Below are 24,199 nucleotides of genomic sequence, written 5' to 3'. Positions count from 1 at the left end.
CTCCTTATTCACAACTCTGGATTCTCCAAGCAAAACAGGCAAATAAACACACCAATGACATTGTCTCCTTCCAAATATCCCACTATTGCTATTGGCACTTGGCTCTGAGCAGCTCCTGGCCCCACGTGAGCAGGGTTTGGTTGTGCAGGGAGCGGCGCCGCCCGCCTCGCACACCCCGGGAAGGGAAACGGGAACGGGAACAAAATAACAGCAAACTGGCCCAAAACCTTCACGGCTCTTTGCGTTGGGCTCAAGGGGAAACAGCACCAAGTATTTCCACACCGAGGTCTCAGCCCCATCTCATGAAACACGGGGGAAGAACCAGGAGCAAACCCACTGTAAGTGTGTGATCGCTCCAGGCGCAGAGCCCCGAACCCGCCGACAAACCCCTCAGTCACGACAGCGCAGAAAAACCTGCACGGAGCAAGGACATGGAAAATATCTGATGATTATTTCTTTCTGATTGCAGGTTTTTTTGTCTGGGAAATGGATCCTGAGCTGGCACAGGCCCAACCCAACAGCTGCATTGCTTTTCTACTTCCACAAACACTGGAAAAGTCAGCCAAAGCCCTGTTTGTGCTGGCAGACACCCAAGATTTTATTATTATGTACTATTAGTTCATAGTGAGAAATGTGCACTACGGGGGAAAAAAAAAACCTGGAGAAGCTCAATAATTGGGTACAGATGTTGAAGATTTATGGAGCTCTCCCCAGTGGACAGGATCTTACAGATTGTTTCTATCACCTGTTTGCTTTTGGAGTTTTTAATAAGATAACTATGTGTGCTATCCTGGAAGAATATTCTAGAATTCCTCCTTCAGAAAGCAATAACTTCTGATCTCTGCTTGTCTCCTCTCAGTAACGATCTCCCTTCAGAGTTCCATAAATGCCACTCGATATTCATTTCATATTTAAATAAGATCTTGGCAGTTGCTTTCATTATCTGGCAACTTTCGAATGCAATCAGACTATTTCTTTCTTACTTCGTGGCCCAAAACCTAAACCTGACACATCATGCCAAATCCCCAGCAGTTAGAATTCATGATTAAACCTCTCAGTATTCCGAATACCTAATGATTTTTCCCTTTTTTTTTTTTCCTATTATCTGGCAAGCAGCATCTGCTCCACATTTTTGGGGACTGCTGCTTCTGGTACACAGAGCCCAAACCTCACCAAGGCCAAAGCTCAGGTTAAGCCGCCTGCAAAAGTAACCCAGTCCCAGCCAGTTTGGTTCATTAAATCGACTCTACAAAATATTTGGAAGGTGCAAAGTTCTGGGGCCGACAGCAACCACTAGGAAAGAACAAACACAGGGAAGTCACCGGCATTTTTCATAACTGACCTGTGATGGTTTTGCCATTTCCAATCACGTCACGTCACGAGTGATTTCTTTCCACCAGCACAAAACGGCGAAAGGAGGCACATTCCACTTGGTTGTTTTTCCAAACATTTACAGAAGAGGATAAACCACCAAAAAAAGGTGGTATTTCTGCAAACCAACACAGTGATGCTCCTGCTGTGGCACCCAGGCTCCCTCCCCCTCCATGCCCATGCACACCTCGACTTGGCCAGGAAACCTGGCACTTCCCTCCACCTTTCCCACAGCTGCTGGTCAGTCCTTCCTGAACAATGATTTCATCCTTCCCAGCCCATGGCTGACACAACACAGGTCACGTGAAGGTCGGGACCTCGTCACAGATTCTGACACCCAGTTCCCAGCTGAAAAAGAGTCGATCTGCTAAATTTGGTTGGAATAAGTCTACGGAGACTAAGTTTTTCCTACAGCTCTGAAATGCACTTTGTCAGTCACAATTGTGCTTTTAGGGAAGAAACACTTCCACTGCACAGACTCCATCCCCTGAGCAGTTACTGAGGTGTTTCCTGCTGTTCCCAATGGATGGAGTGATGGCCTGAAACCCTCAGCCCTTTTGGGTTGTGGTTCTTCCAGGTGTATAAAAAGTGGCTCAGAAAGGGTGCTGTATCTCTCTCGGAATTTGCACAGGCCACCCAAAACTGCTCTAAATTCCACCCTGAGTCAGGAAAGCAGAATCCAACTCAATTCATGGGGTTGGGGTTTGCTTTGCTTTTATCATCAGGTTTGAATCTGACCAAGTGCCTCCAAGGACAGCAAAGCTGCAGCACAGCCTCTGTAGCCCACTGTATCCAGCTCCACTGTAGTTTCTGGAGTCACATCCCTGCATTCAGGGCTTCCCATGGAAAACCTCCACCTTGTCCCTGAATTTCAGAAGACTAAGGTCTGGAATTGTCTTGGGTTATGGAAATAGATGAAGCAATTCCTATGCAGGGAGGAAGAGACATCCTTCACCTGCCATCATCGCTGGGACCCTGAACAGATCGGTCAGTATTATGTCAGTGTTATCTTATTTCATGTACCTGCAATGATTCTTCAATCTAATAAGAATTAAAAAGCCATAAAGGAAGAATAAGTACAACAGGGTGATACAGCCATGAGGGAACACTTGCAGACAAATGGCAGAACCTTATTTAGCTTTTGCTTTTGAAAAGCTCAGATTCTCACAAATTTCACATTTACACCTGCAGGTTTACACTAACAAAAAAAACCCAACAACTCCCCCCCCAAAAAAACCATCACAGCCCTGGGGCCATTTAGAAAGCGCTAATCCTGATCATTTTCCACCTAATGACTGTTTACTACTCAGCCCTTTTTAAATGCCTGGCAGCTCTCCAGGTCCTCCTGCTTTTCCCTTCTCCCACACATCCCTCCACAGCCATCTTGGAGGAGGACGAATCTCCAGAGGGGAGAGTTCTTCGCTGGCTTTGCAGGCTCTAAAAGCCTCATTTCCTGGGGGAAATCCTGAGCGTTGTTTTCACTTTCAAGGCAAAACCAAAACCTTAAGGCTTTCAAAGCGCTGCCAAATGAGAGCACAGAGAAAAAAACAAAGAAACACTCAACCAGGGAAGTCCTTTCTTTTGAAGGATTTCAGACCCAATGCTGGTTGGACAGTTTAAATGCAGTGGGACCAGTTCTCTAAGCCCGACCAGGAACAGATTTGAGCAGCCCCACCCCAGCACTTGTTTCAAATGCCATTCACTGTCACTCGGCGTTTCAAGCTGGAACAATTACTTGTGGTCGGATGCTCTCCCCGCTCCCCAACCAGCTGTGCTTTGATCTCACCCCCGGAGCTCCCGTGGATCTGGAGAAAGCCCAGCTCCCCCCACCACCAGAAGTGCAGTGGAACAGCTCCTCAGGGAAAGTGCAGCTCCCCCAGACCTCACAAGTGGTGCTGGCACCGCAGCCTGGGGTGGACCAGATGTGTCCTGGAGCCCTGACCACCATCCTCTCCGTGGCTTCCACCCACACGCCAGAGCTGGCTACCACCACAAAAAGGGAGGAATGACATGAAAAAGCACAAGGAGAGCTTTAACTGGCAAGGTCAGGCCAGCACTGCGTACCTTTGTGATGGGAACAGGGATGAGGCTGGATCCCAACACACAGATTTAAGGGAGGATGGTGGCTGTTCCAGGAATAAAGCAAAAGCATAACCAATCCAATGCAATCAATATTTTAAATGAAATCAGCCCAGCCCCTATTCAAATCAGGTCAGCAGTAATTAAGGCATCCTTATTTGGAATGGTAAAGCCAGGAAGTGCCTGGATCAGTGCGTTTCTCCAAGAGAATACATTAATGGGAGTGTTTGGAACTGCGTGATGCACCCGTAAGAGGCTTTGATATAAACCTCGGGATTACACCATGCCAGCTTTTCAATTATTATACTCTCCACGAAAAGCCACGTGCTGGGGACAGCAAGAGGTTAAAGCTGAGTTGGGAGCAGGGCTTTGTCCTTTCTCTTCCTGTTGGTTTCTACTCGGGCACCACTTGGGATTTACTGTGGCCGGAGAGAAGCACCGCAGGAGGAGTTCTACATAAAACACCTCTATTAGTGATGGCATCAGTGTCAACAACACACAGGAAGGAGCCTCATCACTTCAGCAGGGACAGCAAAAGCGACCCCTCTTGTTTCTAGAAGGATCTGCTTGGTTGGCTCCATCTTAACACTGTCTCACCACACGGCGACTCAGCCATTTTAATTCCTGAATGCTGGAGTTGGCTCTCCCTGCTCTCCAGGCTGTCTGGAGACCAGGAGTCTCTGTATAAAGCACATGCAAGTGAAGGCTGGAGACAAAAAACAACTGAGTGAGGCAGAGGGAAGGCGCTGGATGAGCAGCAGAGCGTGGTAATGCCACTGAATAAGTAAAACCACACCATTTTCAGATTGGATGTGGCTCCTTTTTCCAAAGAAAAGCTCTGCAGTGTGGTTCTCCTGGGAGGGCGATGAGCAGTGCAGGCTGTGTGTGTGCTGCTCCAGCAACAGCCCCAGAGAGCAAACTCCTGCTCCTTCCCAAGCCGTGGGAGTGGGCAATGGATGGATCTACAGCATCCATTTTGGTGTTTGTCACCCCGCAAGTGCCTGAAGGACAAGCCCTTCTCCAGCTATTCCATGGGAATGCTGTGCCCAGGAACTGCTAGGAAGGGGCTGGAGCCATAAAAACCCCTGGCCAACCATGACAAAAACATATTCGTGCTGGCCACCACGTTCTTGTTTACCCAATACATTACAAAAACTAGCAGCAAACCCAGGCTGGTTACCTCAGCTACAAACAGCCAGAAAAAAAACTATTTTGGTGAGCAGAAATTTTAATTTACATCTGCCCAGCACAGGCTGCAGAAGGGCAGACCCAAACAAGCCATATTTGACACAGATAGATTAGACAGATGGTACAGTATAAAGGGGATTTGTGCTTGCTTGACTTTGGCATGGCTGAATTACTTATTAATTGCAGATACACAGCAGTTATGCTGGATATTTGGCAAAGATTTAATGCCTATTAGAACTTCATACCACTCAAAATTACCACAGGTCCTGTACACCAGCACAAGGGCTGTTCTGCAGCTCAGTTCTGCTGCACACTTTTCAGAGCCTGTCGTGATGTATTTTCATGTAAAATGGATATAAGCAGCACAAATACAAGTGCTACCCTGTTCCAGAAGCTTTGGGCAACCTGTGAATTTTGGGAAATTAACTGAGAGACCAATAGAAATCCTGATCTAAAATAAAACCTCTGAATTGCTGGAGGCTGCTGAAAGCCTCCAGCTTCCTGAGGCAGGCGCCCAGCCCTCTGTGTTCCTCTGCTCCTTCACCAGTGGCTGCTCTCAGATTCCCCCTAGTGAAGCACAACATTAAAAGATGTTATTGCAGGGAACACAGAGGGGGTGAAAGTCAAAACTGGGGACTGTCCAAGCCTGAGTTCACACCAGAAGCCCACACACAGGGCAGGAACAGCGACACTGAACACTGATTTAAAACAGGCCATTTTCCCTGAGGCTGCCTGTACCTCAGGATCAGCAGTTCTGGCACCCACTGTGACCATCAGAGCCCCATCCAGCATCATAATTCCAAGGCCTTTGGGCACAGTGACACCTGGGTGGATTTGTTGCCTTGAGAGCTGCAGCACAGCAAGGCACCTCTCCAGGCTGGCCAAATCCAGGACAAAGCAGTGCTGGGTGTGGGTTACAGGCAGGAGGGGAATCTGGAGAGCAGGAAATCACGGAGAGCCTCAGACATTCCGTACAACCCAAGGACTGCCAGGGCCTGCCTTCCCTCTGAGGGACACCAGGGCTGACATTTAGGGATGGAAACGATTCCTGACTCTCAGCTCCTCCCAGGCCAAGCAGGGATCCAGGAGCTCCTCTCCCAGCCAGCCAGCACAAGGGGAGGGGCTGGGCTCCCCTATCCAGGTGTCAGGGAGGAGCAACCCAACCACACACAGGTTATCAGACAAAATAGAACAGGCACCACCAACCGTGCAAAGGGAGAGCTGGGTGTTCAGAGAGGTAAATAAACCAGCAAGGGGACAGACTGTGGCTCTGGAGAAATGGATACTCACAGTTCCAGTTTACATCTCTAGTGTTAAACCTTCCCCTGCTGATTTTGGACACTGAGTGCTAGGAGAGCTCCATGCCCCATTTGTTCCTGGTGACAGGGGGCAGGATTGCTGGGTACTGAGTGTCCCTCACAGGCTCTGAACTGGGAGGAGTGCAGAGCACAGGGTCTGTGCAGGACAGGCTGACTGCACAGCTCCTGCACATTAATTAACCATTAATCATTTCTACTGGTGGGTTCACATTCAGCCTCATCATCATTCTCTTTAGCAACAGAACCGGCAGAAAACACCAAAACTAACGTTTTACCCCCGAAGTAACAAACTCTGCACACCTCATTTGAGACAACACAGCAGTGAGATTCCAATCCAGTGTCTTCCTTACCTGCACGATGCTGGAAGCTTCATCTTCTCAGCTGTTGGACACCAACAATCTCCCATCCAAATGAACTGGGTCTCCAATGCTCCAAGCCCGAGGCAAAGCTGTCACCTCCCTCCTTCCCTTACCCCAAACAGTCACCTTACAGCAGCTCTGTCTCTACCACAGCGATTTTGGGACCCTGCACCCTGCCCAGGCTTTAGGAAGGCTCACAGGACCAGAGCGGGGTTATCACCCTCTCTGCAAGTCCAGGGAACACCCACAAAGATTTCAACCATAAAAAAATCACACCCATCAGACCATTTAATTCATTGCAAGTTAAACAGGAAAGTGGACACACCACAAAACATCCCGGGAGGAGCCCTGAGAGCAGCAGGTGGCCACAGGGCTGTGCAGGAATTCTCTAGCCCTGGGAATACTGCTAGGGCTTTTTTTTGGTCTTTTTTCCTCCCCATTTAGGGCTTTTCCCCCAAACCACCTGGCAGATCCCTGTTCGCTGCCCCAGGCCATCCCGATTCCCAGCACGGACAGAAGGCTCTCCCAGCTGTGTCCTGGGAACTCCAGTTCCTACCTCAGCCCTCGCTGCTTCACACTGATCGACAAAGGAAGACACGGACAAATTTGCCTTTGGGTGCCCATGCAAAGGTTGGGAGGAAGGAGGTCCTGAAGCAGCACCACCAGGGGCAGGTTGGAAGCTCTGCAGGAGCTGCAATTGGGCTCGTCTGCTCCTTGGGCAGATCCTCTTTCATCCAGACCAGCACAACTCCCTCTCCTTCCTCCCACTTGAACCTGCCACTGAATTAATTGAGGATGGTTTATGAGCACGTTGAGGATGAGGGATCAGCAATCTACCCCTCCTGAGAACAGCCAGCCATAAGTCTGGACAACTTCTCTTTCCCTTCCAGCCAAAGTCTCAGCATTCCTCCTCACATAACTTTGGGTTTTGCTCACCTTTAAAAAGCTGGCCTGGCTTCTGTCAGTGAAAAATAAGCACTGAAGCCAAGGCCCCTTAAGCTATTTCAGACACTTTTACTTTCATATCCTCCAACAGAAACCCCAAGCCATAGCTGCAGCCACTTGGGCACGGGCTGGCAGGGTCAGGAGATGTACTGGCTTGTAGGGACCATGTGGCCCCACACAGCTCTTCAAACAACATTTCAGAATGAAAGCAGCTGAAGAAAACTGAATGAGACAAAGGATGTGGGGATGCCACACAGAAAGGGGAAGCTGGTACAGCTGGCAGGAGACACCAGGATCACTGACACCACCGGGAAGTGCCACCACACTGTCAGGGAAGCGCACAACCTACACACCTGGACTGTCCAGAGCTGGCACTGCTCACCCATCTTCTTTATCCACAATTTTTCCAATGCCACAGAGAGGAGGATAAGAAGGAACAGAGGCAGGCCCTGTGCTCACAGCCTGCGAGCGTGCTCTGCCCAGGAAACAATGCCAGTGTCCAGAATTTAATCCCTCCAGGATGTCACTGAATTAAAATAATGCACTTAAGTGCTCACCAAGCACTAACGAGGTGCTGCAGCTGCGTCAGACCCTTTATGCAAAGTGGTTAATTGGGCTCAGGTAAAGGCAGCAGGGGGGCACTGAGGGCCTGCCCAGCACACCCGGGGGCACATCTCACCACATCACTGTCACCTTCCAGACACCAGCCATTCAATCCTGCCCTGATTACTGAGGGGAGGGTAAGGAATGAATGAATCCGTGTCTGCACAGACCTGAGCTGAGGCAGCCACCTTTAGCAGGAAAGCAGGTACAAATCTCACCTGAGGGACCTAATCCAAGCGAACAGATGTGCTCAGTAATCCTGGCTCTCTTTACATCAGCAGCTGATCCGGGCAGAGAAACACCACTGGCTGATAGAACAGCACCCAGAGGCCACTGCAGAGCAGGACTGAACCCCGGGGTGGTGTGTGAGCAGCCATCCCCTCCCCTCTCCATAGCAGGGCTTCTCCTGGTGCTCCACCCGTGGTTGGAGTCCACGGCCCTTTGGGCTTATGTGGTTCAGAGCCAGTTGAGTGCAGAGCTGTGAGCAGAGCAGGACGGTGCCAGGAGAGGTGGGAGAACACAGACGGGCCCTCCGTTCCTTGGAGCACCTCCTGAAGGTGGGCAGAGCTCCAGAGCCAGCTGCTGGGCACGGAGGGGGAGCACTGGAGGGCCGGAGTGCCGCGATCCCACCGCGATCCCAGACAGACGGACGACAGGGAGATTTACAGTGCCCTTCCCTCCCCACCTCAGCCTGGCAGCACAGCACCCCAGCCACAACAGCATTCCTCCTGGGATAAATCCAGGACAAGCCCCTTAGGCCACATATCACAGTGTCAGCACCCAAACTCATTCCGGTTGTGCCTTGTGGGATCTGCCCTGCCCCAGGGTTCTCTCCCAGGAGGACTCTGACCATTAGAGAGGTTTCCAGCTGGAAAGAACTGGCTGAACCCAAGTTAAGCTGATAAATGTTAGTGCTGGTCTCCTTCCTCCAGAACGGAAAAAAGGATCTCTTTTCACTTGGAACTTCAAAGGCAGCGAGAACAGTCCTCCCACAGCTCACCTGGACCAACAGGATTATATGGTCAAATTTGATTTTCCTTTGCCCTTATTTTTGGCTAAACAGTGTTTGCTGAAAGCCTTTCTGGCCTTCATTTCCATGATAAAAGGTGGGCATTGTTTGGCTCCTTCCTTGCCTCATAATATCATTAAGATGACATTCAGGCCACATGACAAGTCCATTTTTTCCCCCCATTAAATCTACAATGGTCATTCCTGTTTGCTTGTCCTTTACTTCACCCCGGAGGAAATTCTCTTTTCCAATAACTCTTTTGTTGATGGCAAACTGAAGGAAGTTATTTTGCTGAAATGGTATTTTATTATTAAATTTTACTTCAGTTAATGCACAAGAACATGGGGGGGGTTGGAATAAACACCTGCCTTTCATTTGTGCATTCCTGGAGCGTGTAGGCTGTGGGTGTCAGCACTGGGAGCACACATCCCAACTTGCCAAGCCCTTGATCTTCCCACCGAGCTCAATCCCTGGGATCTCTCCCACCCTTGTAAGTGGCCTCCCAAAGGCAATTAGTGGCTTGCTGCAATATTCCGTGGTTGTGGGTTGAACCCACAGCCTCTCGAGGAGGCAGGTCTGCCTCACACAGCCCAGTCCCTGTCCCTGTCCCGCCGGGATCGGGGCTGGGAGGGAGCCTCGTCCACGGGAAATGCACTTTTCTGCTTTAAATCTGGCATTTTTATTTTCCTTCTGCTCTGTTATTTCCCTCGTTTCATTTTAGCTGCTCCTCGCTTTCCTTTGATCCACTTCCTGCTCCTTTCTCTCTCCCACCCACTCGTCCTCCGTGTTCAACAACAACAACAGATGAGGGGTGAAGGGACAGGGGTGAAGCCCCAACTCCCACACAGCCCCAGGCTCGGGATCAAACCTTGGACACTCTGCATGTTTAACTCCTGTCTGAGGCCAAGGAGAGAATTTCTCCATCTATTCACAGCTATTTTTAACGCTGCAGAGAGGGTTTAGCATTTGAATATCAGAATTGTAATAGCATTTGTAGAAGGGGTGGCCTATTTTTAGCAATGCAGTGGCTCTGTGGATGATTTACAATCGCAGCACTGTAACACAGGCAGAGGCAACCAAAGAAGACACTCTGACAGCCAGTTCTGTGCAGGAGGCTTGTGCTTCCCGTGCCTTCAGGATTCTGCATGGAAACAGAGTTGAGGAGACTTATCACAGACACCACCATGCAGCACAAGCACAGAAGTTCCTAGTTGGGAAAGCTCCTCAGCACCAGCTGCTGAGCCCAGCCTGGTGTCCCAGCTCACCCCAGGGCTGGCAGGGTGGCACACACTGCACCGGGACTGACTGGACAGAAGCTCCTTTCTTCCCCATCCCCTAACAGTCCTTGAAATTAAAAGTCAATAAAAACCCCCTACATCCCAAACTACCAGCTAAAATTAACTATAGGCTTGCACAAAACCCCCCTCAGCTGCATTTCTTCTGGTCTTCTGCTGGGTTTCTGTTTGAGCAGACACTCAAATTACAAAGCCTCCTCCCCCTTGTGTTGACACCACAAGACAGCCCGTGGCCTTCCCTCTAAAACCAGGGACTCAGGAAGCCCACAAAGTTTGGTTTGTCTGAATTTCCCCCCACAAAGCACAACTTTTAAACAACATTCTGCCAAACACAATGCAAACACCACTCGGATCCATTCCATCCCACCTCACAGAGGGTCCCCAGAGGCTTCCACAGCTAAAATCTGCCAACATCAGGAACAGCCAGAGGGAAATGAGTCCACACCAACAGACCCAGGATCATTCCTCAAGTGAAGAGAGCCGGGTCCTGGAGCAATTAATCAACAGCAAAATGTGCCAAGTGCCAGTCACCAAACACGAAGGGCACCTCACTTCCCCAAACATGACACCTTTTCTGGGAATTGGCTCGTCAGTCCCTGGAGGAGAAACCCAAACCCCAGGCAAGGCTGACTTGGTCATTCCACTGTTGGAGGAGCAGGAACCAGCTGGTAACACAATCACTTCACAACAGGATAATTATCATTATTAAGAAGAAAACAGGCTGCAGTTAGTTTGGAGCCTCCCAACCCCACCATAACGCCCTGATTCCCAAACCAGCACCCCAGGGAACAGGTTGTTCCCTCTGGCAGGTCACATCTCATCTCAGAGGCAGCTCACTGACTTCTCAGGGGAGCAGCAAAGGGTTTTCCAAGTGATTCTTGGGGACAAACCCCTGAGGTGCAACATTCAAGGACCATGTAGCAGCACAAACAACATGAGCACCCAGAAGCAGAACCCAGCAGCCACCTAGGCTCTGATTTCTGAGCCACTCTGAAGAATTCCCTCACAAACTGTATTCTGCCACGAGAACTGAAGTCAATAAACACTGCATTTTTCCCCTGGTACTTCTGCCTGAAAGCCAGCAGATGTGGAAGTGCTAAAACCATGGGATCACAGAACCATTTAGGCTGGAAAACACCCCCAAGAACACCAAGCCCAACCATTAACTCAGCACTGCCAAGGTCACCACTAAGCCCTGTTCCCAAGTGCCACATCCACAGGGCTTTAAACCCTCCCTGGATGACTCCACCATTCCTTGGGCAGCTGTGGCAGGGCTGGACAGCCCTTTTGGGGAAGATGTTTTCCCAGACATCCAACCTATATACTCCTGATGCAAACTGGGGCTGTTTCCTCTCTGCAGAGACAAACCTGCCTTTTCCGGGCAGCAGGTGATGTCAGTCACAACCAGAACAGAGAGATTTTTATCAGGAATAAGAACTTATTGCTCCTGATGACAACCAAAATGGGAACTCCTCTTAAATTTTAACTTAATCAACGAAGGAATAACATTCCAGGCTGTTACTCTCTACTGAGGCCAATCACAGAAAAGGAAGTTAGGTGGCATATTTCAACATTAAATATTTATCACTACACCGGCAACTGAAGCACTCTTTGTTTGGGGAAAATAGGATTATCATTCCCAACACTGGAACAAGTGACTTTGTCACTTGCAAGGCACAAAGCAAATTCAAAATGTGGTTTGTTGTTACAGCAGTATTTGCATAATATTTATATGTGTTATTAAGTACAGTTTCAGGACAGTTAGCCAAGGTGAATGGCCCATCCCTTTAATCCTCTAATAACACGCTTGGGATGCAATTTGGAAATCCATCCCCCTCTGACAAAGCAATCCTGCTGCCTCCACAGCGACCGTTTCCCAACGCTCATCGCCATCAAACTGCACCATTTCGATCGAGCCGCAAACCGGAGCATTAAAAATGCACCCAAGGATATTTTTGTCCCTCGTTTTATATCTCTGCATGCCCTCCCTGCTTGCTCTTAGACATTATGGCCGAGCTACTAAATATCATAAAGCAGATGGATTTATCCCAAAATACACAGACACATTTAACTTTTGCTGTGGGCGCCGATCTCATGAGTCGGCTGAAAATTCCCCGCAGGCCCAAGGCTCTCGCCTGGCTCCTTGGCATCCTGCCACAGCTCATGACAACCAGAAGTCAAAAATGCAAACAGCTGTCCTACTGTTCCAGGCCCCCTGGAATAGCGGGGCTGTGCTGCTGGGAAAGCTGCCCCCGAGGTGACGTGGAGGTTCCTCGCCCCGCGCCGGGAATGTGGGGAACTTTGGGACGCTCTGAACTCTGCAGCGAGCTGTGCCACTGCGGCCCCAGTGATTCATGGCACTTTCTGCTGCTCAGCAGCAGCTGTGGAAACATCCCTGAGCTCCGCCTGGCCCTGGAATGTCCATGTGCTCCTCACCTGTCAGCCCTGCTGCGGCACACAGAGCCCAGCCCTCGCGGTGCTGCCGCGCCACCCGCTCGCTGGAAGGTCCCAGAAAGCTCGTGGTTCACCTCAGCCCCTCAGGAAACATCCCACCAGGCACCTCCAGGCCCTTGGGTAGCTGATCTTTGTCCCACACGCTCCAGCACCATAATCTCGCCTGGGATTTACCGCCTGATTAGGATTACTCAGACTAAAGACACAGCCAGATAAGAGCTGTGTGCTCCCTGTCACCCACACCTGCCCACGGGGAGGGATCGCCAGCCCCGGCTCCTGGTGACGGACATTTCGGTCTCCTGGCACGTTTTTTACAATCTTTACATCTCTAACGTGGTTCAGAAACGTAACTGAGTGATACAAAATTATCTCAGATGTGGCCTGGTGAATATTTCTGCATGAAGATGATTTGAAACCTCAATCCCCATGCTGTGATGGGGTAAATGGCACAATTTCCCAAGCTGGGATCTAGCTGTGTAACAACCAGGGGTGCAGATCCTTCACATCACAGAGCAAGAAGAATCACACTACTGGAATGAGAATGAGCATAAAAGGGCCTGCCTTTCTTACTAGGCAGCGAAGAAGCAGCTGTGAGTTTAATTCCTAATCTAGCAGATAGTGCAGATTATCACAGCACCAATGGTGACTTCAATACTCTTCTGGGGAAAATATCTTTACTTCTTTGTGGTACATGTTTAACTCAAAGCCATCTAACTCTTGTTTGTCTAGCATACAATGAGAATAGACCTCTAAAAATAACCTGCTTCCCCCCTCTCTCAGCTCTTCAGGGCAGTTTAACTTATTATTAGCCATTATTCACATCTCTTACGTAAACTGCCATTTCTGGAAAATTTTCTGCCTCCCAATACAAAACCTGAAAGTGTGCAAGGCTGGGGAACACAAAGCTGGGTGAAAATCCATTGGATTACATTTTTTCCCTTTGCCTCTATTTACCTTTTACCTGAGCCTGGTGCAGCCCCCGTCCCCGGAGCAGCTCCTGAGCAGCACTAAAGCTCCTTTGCACACCCGGGCGCTGGGAAGCTGCAAAGCTGGATTAGAGGGGCACCCGGGGTCAGGGAATCCCCCCGGGGGGCACAGCCTGGGAGCCACCACACCACGGCCTCTTCCCAAACAGACCTGGGGCACAGCCACCGCACCCCACTTCCCCCTGGGCCCTGCCACAGCCTTCCTTTCCCGAGGGATTGTAAACCAGGAGAACACAGAGCCCGGGTAAGTCTCCTCCCCGTGGAGAAGCCCAGGGACGGGACGGCGGCGCAGGAGATGTGACACTGCTCTTCCCCAAGCACCGTGTGCACCTAATTCCTGGGGCTGGGATGTCACTGCTGGCACAGGCTCCTTGGGACAGTTACACCTCGTGGTGCTGCAGGGCTGACCCCAGCCCAGGAGCTGACGGGTGTTTTTCCACAAATGAAACAATCTGTTTGCCTTTTCCAGGGCACACAAATCTGCAGGCACTGAAAGGTCATGACTTTCTGTTCCCAATCTCATGATTCCCTAACGCTCCCACTTTTATTTTCCCTTCTGCTGAGCTCCCTGTGCAGGTCCCTGCAGCAGTGCAAACATCCAGGGAATGGTTATTTCCATCCCTGCTTCCCTGGGCAGGCTCACACCGGGGCTCAGCACAAGCACCTGCTGACTCAGGGTGTCCCAACCTGGCTCCCTGGCCGCCCCCACACTTTGCTCTCACCAGCCCATTTAGAAGCCAACTCATCCTCTTTCTGTGAGGAACTAATTGAGGCGTCCCAGCTTTCAAGTTTAAATGGCTTATGCCAAGGAGTAAAGCTGTGCCATCACATTCCTCCCCTGACACATCTGACACGGGGCTGAAAATCAAACTGGCTTATTTTTACCCTCAAACAAACCCATGTACAGTCTGCAGTGGTAAACCACTGCTCATTTGAATATCCAAACACTGGCTGCTTGGATCCGGGGGCTGGTGCCAAAATCCTGTCACCCACAGCCAGTCCAGGCACGTCTGAGGCCGCCCAACTGATTCATCTCTGCCTTGATGCTTCCAGGCAGCCCAAGATGAATTTGAAGAGGCTCCTACTGACCTACACTGAGATAAAACCCACCTCATTTCTCATTCAGGTGATGATGATGATATGAAATGGCTTTTCCTGTGCTGGGACTGTGGGGTTGTGTGGTTTTACCCCAGCTTTTCCCCCCTCAGCTGCAGCCCCATCCTGCCCTCAGCCAAAGCCTCGGGAGCGCCCGAAACGTTCCCGAAACGCCAGTGGAATACGTGACCAAAAAAAACCAAACCCCGAGCCCTCAGTCAATAATCCATTTTTAGGAAAGAATTTGTGCGAAAATGAGGTAAGTGATAACTTTGCAGATCTCCTGTTATCCACGGGGCTATTTCGGGAGAGTGTGACTGCATTCGCGCTTGTCGCATAGTCCTGCTCCCGATCTCCTGGCACGGCCCCAGCACATTCCAGGATTTAACGCACACGGCTCGTCGGGATGCAGTCCCACTTATCTCCCAGACACACTGACTAACACTTTCCCACATAAACTGACCCACCCTTCAGTAGCAAGAGGTCACCCAGTACAATCAGCCTTCAAATGAGGAAAACAATCAGGAAAAGCTTCTGCGATGCCAAAAACACCAACAGAATAAAACACAACGGGCTCCAGTGTTTGTTTTATCAAAACTTAGAGACTGAGAGGCAGATTTTTCAGCTGGTGATAACCAGTGCAGCTCCACCAAAGTCAACCAAGATTTCTTCCAGGCTTGGGATCTGGCTCCCTAAAAGCATTTAAAATTACTGTAGGAATATGTTACTCCAAAAAAAAAAGGTTAAAAATAAAAAGGTAGCAATTAATTCGTTCGCTTCTTACTATCGTGAAATTAAAGAGAATTATTCATAGCATCACGCTCAGAAAAAGGTCACGATATTTTAAGTTACAAAAAAAAAAAATCAAGCAAGTGTTAAACTAACCAGGTTTTCTTTGCCACATATGGATCCCACAGGACAAGGAATTCCTGGTAACTTATGAAGAACTCTCCTGACCCTCCTCGCCAGCCCCCTGCGTGATCCAGGCTCTAACAAAGGGTGTTCTGCTGGATGATCCTCCTCATAACCAGCACCCACTGACTTGCACAAGGCAGATTTAGGCCCAAAGCCCCCTTCCAAAAGCACAGAGCCAGGAATTTGCTGGTGAGGGGCAAAACTTGTTTTCTCCAAGCTCCATGTTGCATTCCAGTGCTGCCATAAATGTGTGTGCCACTGGCACCCCGGAGCCACGAGCTACCCACCCCCCTGCAGGGGCTGCTACAGATCACCCCAAAACATTCCCACTAACTATCTGTTCACCGAGAGAAAAGGCAGTGAAAGCCCTTGGGAAGAAACTCTCATCGTTGCTTTAGCTACAGACAAAACCCAGTGCTCAGAATGCCCAAACCAGAACCTGTGGGTGCCCAAATAAATTTATCTACATTAAAGTAGTTTACATACAGCAGGCAGCACCTTTTGCCTTCTAAGCCAGAAAACCAGAAGAGCTACTTGCTATAATTAGCTGGAGCATTTGTGGTGTTCAGGCACTGAGCAAAATTGATTTTATGAGTGGAAAAAATAAGCATTTGGTGCACGAAAGCAGAGTGTGCTCTGTGTTACCCACAGATCAGCCCCACCGTACCCAGGCTCTGACCTGCCCACGCCCTGAGAAACAAGATCCATCCACAGCTTCCTTGCCCTTCCAAACACAAGGCTCCCTTTTATCATGTAGCAGTCAAAAGCAGACACTCCATGTCATTCTATAATAAATCAACCCACAGAGCAATAGGATTAATTCAGAACAAAAGGTAGGAACTTACAGAACCAAAAGATGCAGATCTGTACACACAATGTCTCCTAGAAGACCTTGACCACGTTCTTGGGACACTACAGGGGCTGAATCCCCCAGGGAAAATTAAAGACTTCCCAAAGGTGCCTGTAGGTCTGGCTTGGGAAAAATGTGTGCCTGGGATAAATTGGGTAATCAGTGTAACCTTAAAGCCAGGCCAGGCTTGGAGAGGAACCTCTGCGTCACCTCGGAGCACCTCCCACCCAGCTCTGGGAATAACGGCTCCAAGGAAGGGAGCAAAGGGAAAGCAGAACTCCACAGATTTTGGGGTGGGCTGTGATCCTTCCTGACCAGCACAGGCACCCCACTGCAGCCCTGCCCCTGGGGTTTTAGCACAGGCATTACCTCCACGGGATGCTGTTTCATCAAACCTGGAGGCAAAGTGAAAACACGAAAGCCAGAAGGAAAGGTCTGAGTCCCTCTGGACTGAGGGCAGGAAGGAGCTCAACAGCCAGTCCAGCACTTCCTACAGGGGGACTTCACTCCCTTTGGTCATTAAGTTGGCTCCTTCCAATCCATCAGCCTGGGTGCCAGTCCCTCCCTGGGCAGCAGAGCAGGGCTGTTTTGCTCCAGCTCTGCATCACTTGTCTCTGGTTACATCTTCCACCCATCTTTCCATGTCTGCAACTCTGTGTCTTCCAGACCCCACATACCACACAGGGAGCAGCAACTGCCCGTTTCAGGGATATCTCACCTCCCCACAGCTGAACTGAGCCGTGATCAACAAAACCAAACCCAGTGCTCACACCAGTCAAACTGAGCTTTCAGTCAGTCTCTATTCTTGTCTCAAAAATAAAATACAAACACTTTGCTCCTCATTCTTTTCCAAGGCAAGCCCACAGATCCTCTGATCCACACAGCATCCCTGTTCCCTGAACAGAGGAGAAGTGGTTTCCCTTTTTGTACAGCTTTACGTGTGAGCAAAAACCAGGAGACCAAACCCAGGAACATCATTCCTGAATGTGTTTCACACATCCCTGGCAAACTGCTCAGCAGTTGTAACTTCAGGCCTGGCTACTTGTCCCAAAAAGGGAACAGCCCCTGTTTGGAATCCCAGCAAACAGCAAACCTGCTAAATGTGGAACATTTACCTGTGAGCAGTTCCATGGCAGAGTATTTTTAGCTCCCAGGACGGGGTGTTAATGGCACACCTCTCCTGTTCCAAGGGCATGACCAGCCAGGCTATTCCCAGTGTCCAACAGGTGTGGGGCAGCACCTGCTGCCTCCAGGGCTTCACATGGAGGGGCTCTTTTGTTCCCTCTGCCCTCTTGGTGTGAGGGGCTGCTGAATAAATCAAACCATTTCTTTTTAAAGTTCCAATACTCAGCACATGGTGAAATAAAAGCGACTGCACAATGGTGTCGTTTGTTTCTCTGGTGGCAGTGGTGACACACCAAAGGGATTTCTGGTGTGATAAAACACATGCAGCTCGGAAATAAATATGAGTTTGTGCAATATATCAAGAATATATATATATATTAAATAATCAATACATGAAGAGAGCATCAGGAAAGCGAAAAGACGTGAAAAAATAAGAACATCCTGAAATTTCCACCATTCGACGAGAGAAACCCTCACAGAGAAGAGGTTGAGAAAAATGTTAATGGTGCAGAAAAACAATAGCTCAATATAATCCTCAACCTTAATCTGCCCTTGGCCACAGGAAGATGTTCACAACCTCTGAGCACAAAGATTACACATTGGTGCACATCTTTTGCTAATCACACACATTTCACTACAAGCAGAAATAACACTTCCAGACACAACCCCCCAGCCATAAAATCTGTTATGAACTCAACCATCACCTAACAATACACATCAAAGCTTTTTCCATGCAAAACTGGGCTTTTTTTAATCGGGAACGGTCAGTAAAAAAAATATGTCTGGGATTAACAATACACGAAAATGAAATAAAGTTGGATGAAATAGAAAAAAACCTGTCTGCTTAAGTCTATGTAGAATTGATCTGTATCACTCTGATCAAGCTGTTGAAGAAGCTGGGGTCTACTGGGCATAAAAAGAATTTTTATTGTGTCTTTCTCTTTTTTTTTTTTTTTACCATGTAATCTCTCTGAAACCCTTTTTTCATTAAAGGAAGGCAAAGCCTGGAGAGGTCCAGCTGTAACTGCTGCAACGTTGTATTCGTGTTCATTAGAAAAACAAATTCACAACAGATCATTTTAAGAGCAATAATAAAAGTCTGACAAATGAAAACCAGATGTGGGGGAAAAAAAACAAAAACCAACAACCCAGCACTGGGGAAAGCAGGCTCTGCCACAGGCTCTGCAGAGCAGGGCTCACACCCCCCTCGGTGCCATGTGACTCCAACACTTGCTCCACCAGACAAGTGGTGTTTGGTGAGCACAGCCCAACACGAGGTGATTTCCAAGGTGGAAAGGCACTAGAAAGCAAGAGGAGGCAACCAGATTTTCACATTTAATATCTCTAGGCCAGATTCCTGCTGGTTTGACTTGGGAAAGCTGCCAGGAGCTTCCAGAGGGAAGGGTCCAACGTGCTGGCAGCTCCATCAGCTGGGAACAGGAGCAGCCCAAGGCTGGTGTGCCAGAAAATCCCTTATGGATCCACACAGTTCCTACCACGAGCACAGGCCTGGTCTAACCAGGATTTCTCAGGCTCAGCTCTCCTACGCAACCCCCCAGTGTCCCAGGGGTGCTGGGGGCTCCTCCCCCATCCATCCCCTGGGGCTCCACCACTTCCAGAGGTTTTCCTGGACCCAGGAAACAGGGAGCAGGAGGCCTGTGGCCACAGCCACCGGCCTGGGCAGGATTTAGGAGCTGACTCATGGCTAACGGGCAATGACAAACTGTTGTCCTGGTTGTGCACTTGTGCCCAGATCAGATGACTAAGGAATTTAGGTGCCTATAGAGATTAAGGGGCTAAATAACTTTTGCAGCCCGAGCCTTAAACATCTGCATGAACAGAGCTTTCCCTCCGTGCTCCACAGAAGATGTCCAGGCACTCCTTGCTAATGAAATACAATAATTTAATAATCCAACTACAGATGTGAAATGCTGTAACTGACCCACATGAAAAATAAATCCTTAGTCAGGTGACGTAATGCACACGAGCATTCCAGGCCCATCCCATACAGGGGGTTCAGCTGATTCCATTTTACGTGTGATGAAGGAAGAGGAGACATCTTCCATGAAACGGTCTGTGCTGCCCAGGGGCAGCGTCCCGGGCTCACACACACGTAACGTGAGGGGCTCACCCCTCTCTGCTCACTCCTGGGTGCAGGCAGGGCTCAGGAACACACAGCAAGCAATCCCAAAAGCTGCAGGATCGGTGCCACCACAGAGATGAAACAGCACCTCTGACGCCTTTTGCCACACAACTGCTGCGAGCTGCTATTTTATCCCAAAATGCTGCATCCTGCTTTAGTGAGTGTCATTTGCTGCACTTAACCTGCATTACAGACAAACCCAAACGAGTGGTGTTCCAGACCCTGAGCTCCTTGGTAATTCCGTGGTTATGCTACTGCATGAAATAACAGAATATTCCCTTCTATTTTTTTTTTTTTTTTTTGCTTATCCAGCACTGGTTGTGACACATGAAGCCAGCCCCCAGTCCCTCCCCACGACCCCACAACCACTGCTAAGTCATGGAGGCATCATTACAGCCATTTCTGCGTTACCAACAGACAGAGAGAAAAACCAGAATTCCGAAGGGTAATATCAGTTCTTTAGAAACCACATCTCACTGCCGTCACCCACCTTCCCAGCCCTTGATCCCACTGCATTTTCATCTCCTGTCTCTCTCTCTCTCCAGAGCCTGCTGAGCGTATGCAAGTCCTTCCTCCTGCAATGGCCCGAGGAGTCACAGCCTCCCCTGACATTTTCACACGGCTGATATCCCTCGGAACAGATTCCCCTCCATGCCCTGCCTCCCCAGCCCCGGCTCCGGGGAGCATTGTTTCCCGAGATGCCTGTCAGCGGATGCCGGGCTGCGGGAATTCCAGTCTTTCTCCCGAACTGCTCAGTGAGCAGGTTTCATAATGCTCGTATCCTGTCAATAGAGGTCGAAGGATGTACAGAACGCTCCGGATCTTGACAGTTTATTCCCTCTCCCTGCAATCCTGCTCCTGGTTTTGAACACCTAGCATTTATACCCACAGACAACGCTGAGTACGATACAGAAATGCAGATCACTACTCACCTTTAAACAATTTTACTCGCGATTAAGACACCAACATCACAAATTCAGCGCTCGCTCTGCTTTTGTATTATCGCTCCGAGAGGAAAAACATCAGCTCCTGACTAACCCCGCCGCCGCGGTGCCCTGAGCGCGGCGTTCAGCGCTGCTGCAGTCTGTGTCTCTAGCACAAGTCTGCCATATTTTTTTTGTTAAATCAGGCCTGTACCCACCTAAGAGCGGAGCCAGCCCCGAGCGGCCGAACCGCCCCACGCATCGCGCCGCTCACTGCGGGAGCCCTGGCCGCGGGGAAAGGCGGGGGAAAGCGGCGGCTCCCGGACCGCAGCCCCGCACCCAGCCCCGCACCCCCGCCCGCAGCCCCGCAGCGCTCCCGCACACAAAGCCCCGCGGGGGCCGCGCTGTCAGTGCCCGCGCCCCCCGCCCCGGCTCCCGAAGCGCTCGGGCATTACGTGCGTTCCGGGGCAGCAGCGCAGGGCAGCAGGACAGGACCGCACCGCTCCGCTCCGCACCGCACCGGGCGTGCGGCTGCGCGGGGGCGGCTCCGCGGGCGGCTCCGGCCGGCGGAGGGAGCGAGCGAGGCAGGGAGAGGGGCAGGGGCGGCGGCCGCGGCCCCCGGGGACGGGCCGGGCCCGCGGGGCAGGGCAGGGCCGGGCAGGGCCGGGCAGGGCGGGGCCGCCGCGCGTCTGACAGCGCCGGGCCCGCTCCGCGCTCCCCGCTCCGCGCCCGGCGCTCACCCCCGGCTCCCGGTGCCCGGCTCCCGGTGCCCGGCTCCCGGCCGGCCCTACCTGCGTGCGGCGCGGCTCTCGCTCGGTGCGGAGGGCGGGCGGTGCCGGCGGTGCCCGCAGCCCCCGGCGCTGCGCTGCGTGTGCTCCGCCCGGCGCGGAGAGAGGGGCGAGCGAGGGGCGGGGACAGCGCGGGAGCCCCCGCCCCGCGCCCCTGCCCTGCGGAGGGCCCGGCACGGCCCCGCATCATCCCCCGCCCCGCATCCCTGCCCTGCGGAGGGCTCGGCACGGCCCCGCATCATCCCTCGCCCCGCATCCCTGCCCTGCGGAGGGCTCGGCACGGCCCCGCATCCCTGCCCTGTGGACTCTGCGGCGCGGGGGGCTCGGCACGGCCGCCGCATCTCCCCGCATCCCCCGGGCACCCTCACCTGTGCTGCTGCGGGGCCTGCCCTGCGCTCACGCCAGGTCTTGCCCCTCCGCCGGCCCGCGCTCCCACAGCCTCCCGCGGGTGTTATCCAGCCGCTCCCGGCTCGCCTTCCCTTCTCCCGAACATTTATTTGGTTATTGGGTCTCTCCAGCCTTCTCGCCCCTCCTCCTCTGACACCCGCTCCTGTCGCAAAGACAATGTTGGCTCGCCCCCAGCATCCATTTCCTCTAGTGCTGCTCTCCCTCCCGCTGCTCTGTCATTCCTGGTGGAAACCCCATCCCGGCTTAGACTTCCTCCACTGCAGTCATCCTCTCCCGCTCCAGTCCTGCCACCTTCCCACATAAACAGCCTCCCTTTGACAGTGTAACGCAACCCCTGAAACTCGACCCCGGTTGCCCTTCTGCAGCACTTTCCCTTCTCCTCCTTTCCTGGGCAGGATTTTGTCTGTCTTTCCAGAGAAAACTGCTATCCCACAGCCAGGGTGCCTTTCCTCTTTCCCCTATGTCCCTCTCCCACTGCCAAGGTCAGAGGCAGACTTTGCTGCTTCACCTTTCCTGTGCTAATCCTGGTCCCTCTGCTCCCATCCGTGTGTGTCCTCACCCTCCTCGGGTCCATGCTCATTCCCTCCTGTCCACTGTCCCTCACCCCTCGCTTTCAGTACAGCTATGGACTAGTGGTATCCATGTCCTTTGTTCAGGAATCAACAAACCATTGGGATTCATTCACCTCCTTAGTTATTATTCCCTTTTCCCTGCTCTTCATCCCCGCACTCACTCCTGACTCTTTAATTGCCGTCTGGAGTTCCTCTCCTCTGTGCCTGTCTCAAACTCCTTATCTGGCTCCTGCCCCTCCACACTCAGATGCTTTGCCAAAGTTACTAATATCCACTTCCTGGTGTAATCTCTGGAATATTGCTTCATTTTCAGCCTGTCAGAATTATCAGCCTGGCTCTTTTGGATATTTTGTTCTCCATTGGTTTCCAAGACTGCTCCCCCAGAGTCACCTCCCTACAGCTCCTCAGACGCCTGATTTCCAGTGGGAGTCTGAATGGACTAAGCCCCTCGAACTTGGGAAAAGCTCCTCTGGCACTCAGAAAGGCTCTTTGAAATGTTCTGTCACCAGGAAGCCTACAAGAACCTTGATAGGAATATACTTCCATGTTTGTCACTCGTGCTGGTTCATATCCAGTCCTTGGGAATGCAGCAAAAATGCGTGTATAAATACATATATAATTTATATTCAAATGCTAGGATATTAAGAAACATCCTAAAAAATCACCCTTCACTCAACTATTAATATCCATCAAACAAGTTGGCAGGGACAGAAGATTGCAGTGTCTGGGAGTGAGCGAGAACATGCCGCGTATTTTAGGATTGTGTCTGTCTTAACCCCCACAGCTCAAAGAGGGGTGGGCCATTGATTCCCATGGAAATAACTGGGTAGGAATGAACGCCTAGAGAAGCTAGAACCAGAATAGCAGGGGCATTGTGGGCTCCAACCAGTTATCCCAGTTATCAACAGTCATTTTCTTCTTTTTACAGAGCCCACATTTGGTAAAGAACGGGGCAGGTGCAGACATTTTGCTGCTGATGGTTAAAAGCAGCATCTCCAGCCTTGACAGAAAGGATGATGGTTTAATTTTTGAAAATTACTGAACCTATTTGTCTGTATTCTCAGCATGAACCTTCCACTCACAGAGTTACAAAGCCCAAACCTCCAGCTTGGTGACAACTCATCTGGGAGTAATTACCAGGTTAATTACCAGCACTTCCCAATATCAGTGAGTAATCCCAGTTAGACAAACAGGTTGTTCCCACTGATGGCCACATTCCCTCTCAACTAACCAAGCTGAAAGGGGTGGGATGAATGGGTATGGTAGAAATTGTTGTTAAATGAAGTGAAAGGGGAAGCAACAAGTTGGGCAAAGTCATTCCCCTTCTGCTGTTACTTTGTAGTTACTTTGGGAAGCCCAAGGCTTTTTCCCTTACACACATTTTGCCCATGAAAATATGGACTTAATCTGTTTTTTTTTTTCAGTTTTGAAAACCTACTAAGCCACTGCACTCAATAATATAGTCTGATGCTCATCCCACAGAAATATATCCATGTGCATATTGACACCTTCTCCAAGGGGAAAACACTGCACAGGTATGTAAAGGCAAACACTCTGAGAGAGAACTTAAAAATAAATCCTAGTTGAAATAATCTAATGCACTTCTAAAAATAAAATGAAACAAAATTAGAATGGTAGACTTGTTCAGGTTGGAAAAGTCCTCTAAGGTCATTGAGTCCAACCATTAACCCACCACAACTAAACCACGTCCCCAAGGGCCACATTTGAGTTTGCACAAGGTGCTTCCAAGCAGAAACAACAGCAGCACATCT

At 50.6% G+C, this 24,199-nt stretch overlaps 1 protein-coding gene across 1 annotated transcript in view; it reads right to left on the bottom strand.

The window, feature by feature from the left end:
• The window catches only part of SPTBN1 (spectrin beta, non-erythrocytic 1), a 114,713-nt gene extending 92,777 nt beyond the window's left edge, over window positions 1-21,936 (bottom strand). The window contains 1 exon segment of the mRNA XM_017821801.1: window positions 21,816-21,936. The gene's annotated coding sequence lies outside the window, so the exon portion shown is untranslated.
• Window positions 21,937-24,199: the final 2,263 nt, after the last annotated feature.

The sequence above is a fragment of the Lepidothrix coronata genome, unplaced genomic scaffold (genome assembly GCF_001604755.1).
Source record: "Lepidothrix coronata isolate B3197 unplaced genomic scaffold, Lepidothrix_coronata-1.0 Scaffold92, whole genome shotgun sequence".
NCBI classification, from domain to species: Eukaryota; Metazoa; Chordata; class Aves; order Passeriformes; family Pipridae; genus Lepidothrix; species Lepidothrix coronata.
Note: the sequence above shows the minus strand (reverse complement) of the source record. Positions and strands in the feature narration are given on the sequence as shown.